Source organism: Capsicum annuum, chromosome 4 (assembly GCF_002878395.1).
Source record: "Capsicum annuum cultivar UCD-10X-F1 chromosome 4, UCD10Xv1.1, whole genome shotgun sequence".
Lineage (NCBI taxonomy): Eukaryota > Viridiplantae > Streptophyta > Magnoliopsida > Solanales > Solanaceae > Capsicum > Capsicum annuum.
The window spans coordinates 106,703,728-106,715,117 of record NC_061114.1 but is presented as its reverse complement, the minus strand read 5'-3'; positions in this window follow the sequence as shown (position 1 = coordinate 106,715,117).

Sequence of the window (11,390 nt, the reverse complement as noted above, 5' to 3'; positions counted from 1 at the left end):
CATCACCATCACTATCACCATTATTAACACCAATACCTAAATCTGTTGCAGCATCACAAAAAACCTCAACAGTAGGCTCAACAAGAACAAATTGACCTTTCCTAGCTGCTTCTCTTTTGATGGCTATTGCTCTAACCAATTCTTTTTTATCAAGTCCACCTTTGGTTTTGGTTTTGTTTCAACAATACCTAGAGTAAGAAAGACAAGAATCCCCAACGCTTATTCAATATGTGATGTGCCATAGTTTCATGGCACTTTCGATCCTTAAAATGGGGAAAATATGCTCTTACTTAGGTTATTTTATTGAATATGATATGTGTTTTTTGTGTGTTGTAGGTAAATTAGGTTGGCATTGGAATGGATAAGAAAAATATAAAAATCTCCACATGTAGCTAAGTGTGGACTAGGTAAGGAGTAGTTTAGTCACCTAACGCTTGTGACCCAAGTCATTGTGAGAACAATGAGTAAGGATGACTTCAGGGAGTAAAGTAAAGGTTGGCCACAAGTTGTGATGACAAATAATGACTAGTGGTGAGAAATTATTTTGAGCATAGTATCTAAAAGTTCTAAAAGTTGACAAGTGAGGTTCTAGTGGAAACGAGTGAAGCCCACGAGCTGTGATGATAGATAACAATTCATGATAAGAAGTCATGCTGAGCATAGAGAAAAAGTACTAAAAACTGAAACTCACTGGATTCATCAAGAGTCCTAGCCCATGAATCATTACGTATCATAACGAGTCATGACCACTAAAGATAGAAGAGAGCTACGATAGCAGGCAATGAGTCGTTGTCAATCCTAATGACTCATTGCTAGAGGCATGACCACTGCCGACTTAATTTTCCTATTGTGTTTTAATTAGGTTTCCATTATTATTTTTTGAAACTATAAATACCCTTGGGTTCTTCTTGTATTATGTTATGTACTTTGACATATTTTTACACACTTGATATTCTTGTTGTTGGTTTTTAGGATTATTAATCAATTAAGACTTGATATATTACTCTTTCATTCTTGTGCAATTAATTTTATGATTGCTTTATTGAACTCCACAGATTATTGCATAACTATGGGTGGCTAACTTCCTTAACTAGGGTTATGGGAATAGTAGCTAACTTCCTTAACTGGAGTTGTGGGAATCCTGGAAGATTAATAAAGTAGGGGAAGTATGAGATTCAACTATATCAATGTTTACACATGTATTGTGATTTTCTTCAAGTTAATTGATTTCTTAGTGGTGACCAACTCTAAGGACTCACCTTTAGTCAAGATCATCTTCACAAGAGAGATCAAGATTGGAAAAAAGGGATTACAATAGGGATTTAAGGCTATAAGCCCTCGTCTAATAGTATGAGTCCCATAAGGTAAAAGCTAAACTGAGATCAAAGATAAGGGATAGTAAAGCGACACCCTAAGACTCACAAGGTAAAGAGTGAGATTTACCAACGAGTCCACAAGACAACTGGTAATATCAATCTTGTTAGATTTTGTATGTGCGGTGGAGAGATAATTTGGTTGAGCACAAGAAAGTTACGGAGTTAGAAAGCCAAAAAAAACATAGTCCTAGTGTTCGTCTTCATTTGTTTATAACTAAAAGCATTCTCAATTGGTTACTTTTACTGATTACGAGAAACCCCCCATTTACTTTCCTAGAATTTTGGATAATTCAACAAGTTTAAGATATGAGTTTGACCTATTCCCTATGGGATCGACCCTAACGTAGTTGGGTTATGATATTTGACTTTGACCGCATTGTATTTTTCTGGTGGTATAGTTTGGGTGACATTAAATTTTAGCATCGTTGTCGGGGAGTACAGTTATGAAGTTATTACAGTTTTTGGGTTTGGTTTTTCTATTCTTTAGTGGGTGTGAGCCGATATATGCCTCTGAATGTTGTGCCTTCCTCTTCACCTCCCTGAGTACAAGAAATTATTAATTTAAGAACAGATAATTTATTAGCTGAAACAGCTAACTAGAGGAGGAAAGAAGATACCCAACGTATAGCTCAGGAGGCTGAGCTGGCTAGGCAAATACCAATTATTGATCGTCGAGCAATACTTGATGGAAATTGAGACAGAATTAGAGGTGGTAGAGCTCAAGTACTCCCAGCCTATCAGTACTTACCACCATATGAGGATCCAGAGAAGGATCTAGGGTACGTTGAGCCTACAGAAATAGGAGCTATCATTCCTCATACATTGCCACTGAATGTGAAGTTTGATATCATGAGTGCTATGATGTAGTTCTTGAATATTATGGGTGTGTTTGCAGTTTTGCGGACTGATAACGCAAATATGCCCCTCATAAACTTTATTAAAATCTGCACTTTATACACTATACCATGGGTAGATCAGGATGCTCTCAAACTCAGGTTATTTCTCTTCTCTTTAATCGATAAAGCTACTTTGTGGTTTGGGGAACTCCCTCGAGGGTCAATTACCACTTAGAATGAGTTGCGGAGGAAATTTTTAGATTATTTCTTTCCTCCAGCCAAAATATTGCAGTTAAAAGATGAGATATATAATTTCAGGCAGTTATATTCTGAGTCGATGTATGAGGCATGGTTATGATTTAAGAAGAAGCTAATGATGATGCCTAATCACAGAATTTCAGGGAAAATTTTTCTTGAAATATTTTATCAAGCCCTGAATACTAGTTTTAGCTCTATGGAAGATACAATCACTAATGGAGCATTCATGTGTCTACGCTGAGAAGTAGAATAAGATATTTTAGATTGAATCTCTCTAACTAACCAATGATGGAATACTCGGGAGAAGTAGAAGGGAGCTGACACTTATGCCATTGGGGCTTCCAGCGAGCATAGAGTGGTTTATGATTCAATGGCGTAAGAGGTTTCTCAGCTAAGGATTGAGGTTGGGTTATTGTCTAAGTAATTCTCGATGATGAATTCTGAGAAGGTAAATATAGTAGGTTCACAGGGAAAGGATTCTAGATCATATGATTCAGATTTAAAAGAAGAGGAAAAATATTTGGATAGAGAGCTGGCAGGTTTCCGAGCCAAAAAAAAATAAAATGAAGGTTGCAACTACAATAGGGATAGGTACAAAAATCAAAGTAGTAAGCGAGATGGTGACTGGAGACGTATGGTTTATTATAAGGAGAAGGGGGACATATATGTTCCACCAAACAGTCGAGATAGTAAATCAAAGATGGAGGCGATGTTGTCCAAGCTGGTAAATGGTTAGGAAAGTAAAAAAACTTTTCTTAAGGAGATTAAGGAAAATATTTTAGGTTTGACCCAGAAGGCAGAATTACATGCTACTGCGATCAAATAGTTGGAGCAACAGTTCGGTCAAATGTCAGCAGCCTTGAATCAGAAAAAGCCAGGTACCCTTCCAAGCAATACAGTGCAAAATCCAAAGAACGACAATCACTATATTATCATCACCACTCTAAGTGGTAAACCAACTGTTGACCCCCCTATGCTCGTGGTTGAAGAGTCTAAAAATGATAACATTGATATAGATAATACACCTGAAGTAGAGTTAGAGAAAGTGGTGACTAATGCTAAGTCATCACAATAGTCGTCAGGTGTTAAGAAAGTAGTTGCTAAAGATAATAGTAAAGGGATGGCAGATAAGCTGGTGTTAAAAACTATTCCACGTCCTCTCCTACCTTTTTCTAGTATTTGAAGAAGAAAAAAAAGGAAGAGAAGTAACAAAAATTTCTGTCTATGCTAAAGGAACTATCAGTCAACATTCATTTTATAGAATTTTTATAACAAATACCTAGTTACACGAAGTTCATGAAGGATTTGGTGACTAAGAAGCGAATAATGAGTTTTTAGCCCACTAACAATGTGCATCATTGTATTGTTGTTGCTGATTTCACCATTCCATGTACTATTAGATCTTTTAACTTCATTCAAGCTTTATGTGACTTGGGAGCTAGTATTAATCTCATGTCGCTAGTAGTGTATAATTAGTTGGGGTTGGGGGCACCCAAACCTACATATATGAGGCTATTGATGGCTGACCAGACTATGAGAAAATCGGTTGGTATTTTTTATAATGTGTTGGTGAAGATGGCATCCTTCATATTTCCAGATGACTTCGTTATTCTTGACTGTGAAGTGGACTTCTAAGTCCCTATCATCTTGGGCATACCCTTCCTGGCTATGGGTAGGGCATTGGTTGATCTGGAGTTGGGATAGATAAAGTTTAGGCTTAATGATAAGAAAGTAATCTTCAATATGTGTCAGTGGATGAGGTATTGCTTAATATGATAAGATGTGTCATTATGATAATGTTGATATAGTGACTGTGCCGGTTGAATAGAGACTTGGAGTTAAGGCGTTAGCAACAATAATCAAGAACTTCTATGGAAATAGTATTGCTTAATATGATAAGATGGTGGGTGCATTGTATGGTAGAGGTTATTATAATTATGCTTCGAAAAAGCTTGATCTTAATTTAAAGAATTGAACCACTCCTCCAGCTCGACCATCTATTGAGAATCTAATGGTCTTGGAGTTAAAGGCCATCCCATGACACTTGTGCTATACATTTTACGGGGCCTACAATACCTTACCAGTCATTGCTGACTTGATGGAGATGCAGGCTAAGGCATTGCTACCAGTGTTGCAGAGATTCAAGAGGGCCATTGAATGGACTATTACAGATATTGTGGGGATCCGACCAGCTATTTGTGCCCATAAAATACAGCTTGAGCAAGATTGCATTCCTAGTATTAAGCATTAATGTTGCTTGAATCCTTATATGCAGGAGGTTGTGAAGAAAGAAATTATTAAGTGGTTTGTTATTAGAGTTGTTATCCCATTGCGGACAAGAAGTGGGTTAACCCTGTTCAATGTGTTCCTAAGAAGGGTGGGATTACTGTGGTCCCAAATGAGAAGAATGAACTTGTGTCCATGAGACCGATTACTGGATGACAAGTGTGCATGGACTATAGAAAGTTGAACTCTTGGACATAAAAAGACCACCTCCCTATGCCTTTTATCGATTAGATGCTGGATATGTTAGTAGGTAGGGGTTAGTACTATTGTCTTCAAGGGTACTCAAGTTATAATTAGATTTTGATTGCTCCCGAGGACCAAGAAAAAACTACCTTTAGCTGCCCTTATAGGACTTTTGCATTCAAGAAGATGTTGTTCGGATTATGCAATGATCCCACCACATTTCAAATGATGTTTATATTTTTTAACATGGTAGAGGACATGATAGAGGTCTTCATGGATGATTTTTCAGTAGTTGGGGACTCTTTTGATGACTATTTGGACCATTTAGCTAACACACTCCAGAGGTGTGAGGAGTGCAACCTAGTGTTAAATTATGAGAAGTACTATTTTATGGTGAAGAAGGGTATTGTCCTTAGGCACAAATGTCAAAATGGGGTGTTGAGGTGGATAGTGCAAAGAGTAAGGTGATTGAAAAATTTTCTCCTCTAGTCTCAGTCAAAGGTATCCAAAGTTTTTAGGTCATAATGGCTTTTGTAAGTGGTTCATCAATGAATTCTCTAAGATTACTAATCCTTTCTGCAAGCTTTTAGAGAAGGAGGTGAAATTTATTTTTGATGATGCATGTCTCAAGGCCTTTGAGAGCCTTAAGAAGGGGTTGATTTCGACTTCTATTATCATATCTGCTATTGGTCTTTATTATTTGAGGTGATGTGTGATGCGAGCAAAGTAGCCTTAGATGCTGTCTTTAGCTGAAGGTGTGAAAAGATCCTCCATTAGATCTATTATACCAGCAAGGCATTAAACCCGACAAAAAAGAATTATACAATTACTGAGCAGGAGTTGCTTGCGGTAGTTTTTGCCTTTGAAAATTTTTGGTCTTACTTGATTGGGACCAAAATCATAGTCCATATAGATCATGCAGCGTTGAGGCATCTTATGTGGAAAAAGAATGCCAAGTCGAGATTGATGTTTTAGGTCCTTTTGCTGTAAGAATTCGAATTTAAGGTAAAAGATCAGAAGGGCATGAAAAATTAGGTTGCAGATCACTTGTCTCGCCTTGAGGATGAGGCAATATAAAACTTAGGGGATGAGCTTGACATGGATGATACTTTTCCAAATGAGTGGTCTTGGTAGCATCTCATGACTTAATCCCTTGGCATGCTAATTTTACTAATTATTTGGCAAGTGATATTACTACAGAAGATCTATCCTTTCACTAATGCAAGAGGTTTATGCATGAGGTGAGGAAGTTTTATTGGATGAGTTTTAACTTTTTAGGATTTATGCGAATGGTGTGATTCGTAGATGTATTCCTGAGGTGGAGATGATGGGCATCCTTGAGGCTTGCCATTTATCACCAGTTGGGGGTTATTATGGTGGAACCTGGACAACCTACAAGACTATGCAGTGTGGGTTTTATTGGCTTACAATATTCAAGAATGCTCATAATTTCAGGAATGCTTACAATATGCAGTGCGAAATCTTGTGACTAGTGTCAATTTCAGGAAATATTTCATGATGCCATGAAATCCCTATGACACTTATTTTGGAGTTAGAGCTATTTTATGTAAGGGGGATCAATTTCATGGGTCCGTTCGTGAGATCTCATGAAATAAAATATATTTTTGTGGTGGTTGACTTTGTATCTAAATGGGTGGAAGCAGTAGCACTACTTAAGAATAAGGGTAGAAGTGTCCCTACCTTTCTGAAGGAAAATATCTTTTCTCGATTTGGCACTCCACGTGTAATCATTAGTGGTGGTGATTTTCAATTATGCAACCTTTTTTTTTTTAAGTCTATACTTGACAAATATAGTGTGAATCATAAGGTGGAAACACCTTACCATCCTCAAACAAGTGGGCCGGTTGAGGTCTCCATTAGAGAAATCAAGTCCATATTGGCGAAGACTATGAATGCCAATAGATCTTACTAGTCTAGAAAGTTGGATTATGTGTTGTGGGCCTATCAAACAACTTTTAAGACTCCCATAGGTGCCTCTCTATAGAAACTTATGTACGGCAAGGCATGCCACTTGCGTATTGTACTTAAGGATAAGGCGCTATGAGCATTGAAAAAGTGGAATTTAGAGTGGCATGATGCAACTACATAGAGGTTGATCAAAGTGAATGAGTTGGAAAAATTTTGAATCCATGTTTATGAGAGTTTTGCTACATACAAAGAGAGGATGAAGTTGTATTATGGCATAAAAATCGAGAAAAAGGAGTTTGAGCAGGGCGATCTGGTCTTGTTGTATAATCAAAACTTTGCTTGATTTCTTGAAAACTAAAGTCTAGGTGGTGGACCATTCATCGTGGTTTGGGTATTCCCACATAGTGCTATTGAGATGGAGATCTATGGTGAATCCCCATTTAAGGTGAATGGGCAACAGGTTAAGCACTATATGAGAAACCTAGATAAGGTGAAAGTATGTGATGATAAGGACCTTGATGAATTTGGAGTAACCAAGACAATTGTGTCGTGTCACAACATTAAATTAGGCGCTGCATGGGAGGCAACCTATTAGCTGGTTGGCGAAATATGAATATCCAACCTAGCCACATTGTCCCATGATGTTATATCAAGTGTTGCGTGGGAGGCAACCCTTATTTTGTACTAAATTTCATTATAGGGTAACTTGTGTGTTTAGTGTATAGGGCTGGAGATTGCAGAAAAAACCAGAAAAATTTTCTAATGCCAGGCCGTACAACTCACCTAACGATTCGTTATCAGTCCTTACGACTCGTTAATAGAGTCGTAGGTATATGGAGCCTAGACCACTCTTAGCTAATTGTTCTCTGGAGTCATAACGACTCTTAGAATAAGTCGTTGTCAGTGACAATGAGTCGTTGTCAGTGACAATGACTCGTCACATTGAGTTATTATGACTTAAGATCTAGGTAGGTTTCTAGGCGTCATAGGGGGAGTGAATGACTCATTACCAGTGTTAACAAGTTATTATGAGCTACTCATAATTAGTTTCGACATCGCGGGCCTATCGGGTCGAATCGGTCTAAAATTGATGTTTTAAATGGGAAACTAACTCTAATTATTTATTCTCTTCCCATTTGAAACGCCGTGACTCCCTCCATTCCTAAAATCGACCAACTACACCATAATAACACTCTAAATTCATTCCCCATCATTGCAATGAACAAATCAAAATCTCCTAAAGTCAAGTCTTAAGAACTAGGGCAAGTGATCTTTAAAGCATTTTCCTCTTTTCAAGGAATCCAAGCAACTCAATCAAGTAAGTTTGCGCTCTAACATGTTAATATCATGAGTTTGTACTTAATTTGGTGAAAGTTTCTTCTATTCCATGGCTAAATTATGTTCATGAATATTTAGTGGTCTTGTTCTTGAGAAACATGAAACTAAAGTAATAAAAATGGGAGTTTAATGAAATTTGTGCTTTAAATTATTTATGGAGATGAATGAGGAGCTGTGTGAACTTGATATAACTATGTAGATATGTTGGTAATATGATATTGGTAACCCAACCTTTCGAACTCTCATGTTTTCAGAGATTGCGAGACTCGTAATGACTCGTAGGGTCTCCTAGCAAGTCTTTACATTACTCATAATCACTAGGAACATAGGTGCAAAAAGATGTTGGGTTTCTATTATCTTAACGACCCACGCCATGAGCCGTTGTCTCACTATACGACTTGTGGTACCGTTGTCTCACTATACGACTTGTGGTGAGGAGTCATAATGACTGGGAAAGGTTTGACACAAAGAGCATAGTCTGGTCAGAAAATGAGTATTGGTAACAAGTTGTTGTCTATCATAATAATTCATTAGTAGAACTCGTTACCTTACCAGTGACTATTCTTTATGCAAAGTCTTACCTATCGAGTCTCATAATGACTCATTACCAATGGTAACGAGTAGTACTTTGAACCAATAGGTACCCAGTCCTAGTAACACTTGTGATAATTTTTTGTTAGTTTCTTGTTTTTCTTTCCGTTCCCTAGGATTTACTAACGTGTGTTTCTTCTAAGTCTAAATGACTCTAAGGAAGTGACCCTTGTCCCTACTCACAATCTCAGAAATTAGGACACCGATGAATTAAGTGGCTCAGGTGAAAAGTACCCAATAGGTGGGGTGGTGAGGCCAAGGGAGATATTACCCTGAGGAGATAAAGCTGTTATAGAGGAAATCATACCACCCCAGGCTAGGCCAAGGATAAAAAATCCTAGCGTGTCACTACCCCTCTCATTGTCCCAATCTGAAGAGGATGGTGAAAAAGATAAGGATGAGGAGGCTGGCCTCAATGAGGAGAATGATGAGAGAGATAATAGGTCTGAAAATGATAAGTCTAAAAACAAGAGGTATGAAAATACAGAGGAGAAAGAGAGTGAGTCGAGTGATACTTCGATTGAGATACACCCCTCCACCACCCCCACCTGCTGCCCCACTATAAATAAAGCCCGCTCCATTGCCCATCGTTGAACTGTGGGGGTACTTGAAATACAGGACTTAAATGACCAGGACATTTCCATCAACCCTTAAATGGGAAAACCACAAAGAGGGATCTATTTAGAGCAAAAGCTGACCGCCACAGGAAGGTCTGAGATGCCAACTTTGATGCCCAGTTCAGGAAGTGCTACTTCGAGTGGACGACCAAAGCTCCCAGACAGTATATCCAGGCATTAGTACGTGAGTTATATGTTACACATCTGATGGAGATTATGAGGTTGTATCCATAGGTGTGACTATGAGAGGATGGTGATCCATTGGTAGATGTTATGATTAGAGGTGTTCGGGTGAACATCTCTACCCAGATGATTTACAGTTCCTTCTTTAGCCAAAATTCTAATTACCGACCAACACGCCTGAGATTTACTACCGCATAGATGAGATGCAATAGATAAAGGTAAAATAAATTACGTCAAAGGACAAGTTTACTCACTTTTGATGGATGTACGGTATTATTGCTGCATAGCGGGAGGAGGCTCCTTGGGTAGCTGGAGGTGTTGGCTCTTTATCTTGGCTAATGATGGGTAGTCTGAGTTTTAAGGCGAAGGCTTGGTGGAAACTTGTACATCATAGGTTGAGTCCCACATATTGGGACAATGTATTACGTTCAGACCAAACAGCTTTGATCGCGAGCATTATTAATGGCTATGAGATGGATGTAGCCAAGTGGATAGCGAGAAAGATATACGATCGAGCAGTGAGCACCGACATAGCCATGGAATTCTCATGCTTGTTGGCACAGATATGTTTAGATGTGGGAGTGCCAGAAATTACAGGGGTTGACCTGTTCATCCAGTCATGAGGTATTATGGACTTGGGGTTGATTCGTGATATTGCAAACCCCATCTCAAAGACTATGGAGGTAGGAGATGCATTGCTTAGAGAGGCATTCCAGGTCGGAGGGCCTAGTATTGATACTCTGGGGTTCACCGATATAGATGATACCCCTGCTGAGATGACCCAGTCTGATCCCTAGGCATTAGAGGCAGCGGACACCTTCTAGACTCTGACTCCATATTATACGACCAGACCATTCACTACTAGATCAGCCTTTACCGGCTATGCCCTAGTGCCGCAGACATTCCTGAATGAGGTGCTAAAAAGATTAAACATAGTGGAGAAGAAATTTAAAAACATAAAGAGTGGGGTGAAAACATTGGTACAGTGAGAGATTAAGAGTGAGTTGAGAGTGATATAGACCTAGTTTGATGGGTTTGAGTGGCAGATCAACCAAAAAGTTGGCTGATATATAGTCCCCAGATCTAAAGGGGATGCATAAGGAGTTGGCCACACTCTGAGATGCTATTGAGGATATGCATGTCAGTCTATTCCCCTCGATGTCTATTATTGAGAAGGAGGTGCCCAATATATAGGGAGTTGGTGAGTCAGACACTGATAAGGAGAGAGCCAAGAAGAAAATAAAGAGAAAGACCATAGAGGAGTAGAATATTAAGGCTGCGAAAGTAGCTAGCGTGTAAGATGAGTTGGACCAATAGACTAAGGTTCGTGAGATAGCGATGGGAGCTAGTAGCTCTCAAGTTGTTAATGCTGAGATGTGAGTAGTAGCACTGCTCCGCTTCCACCAGAACCATTGAGCGCCCCAGCCACAGTTGGTGCCATTATTTATTTGAGTGTCTTGACCACTACTGGGACCATTTCTAATGAGAGAGAGGCCTATTCTTAGCCCCACATATTGATATTGCATGTGATAACGCCTAGTGCATGTAGGTATGTCCTTGCCCCCATTGTTTTACATTATAGTCATGCACCAGGGGCAATGCATAGGTTTTTAGTTGAGGGCAGGGGTATAACATGCCGCTTCAGGTTTTTGTTGTTGTGCTTCTTTTTCTGTTGATCGCAGTATGGTTGTAGAACTTGTATGTCTAGAATAGAATTGTTTAGTATTGTATTTTTGTTTTGTTTCTTTCTGTGTTTTGGTTTAGATATGAAAAATAAGTACCTAAGGTATTTG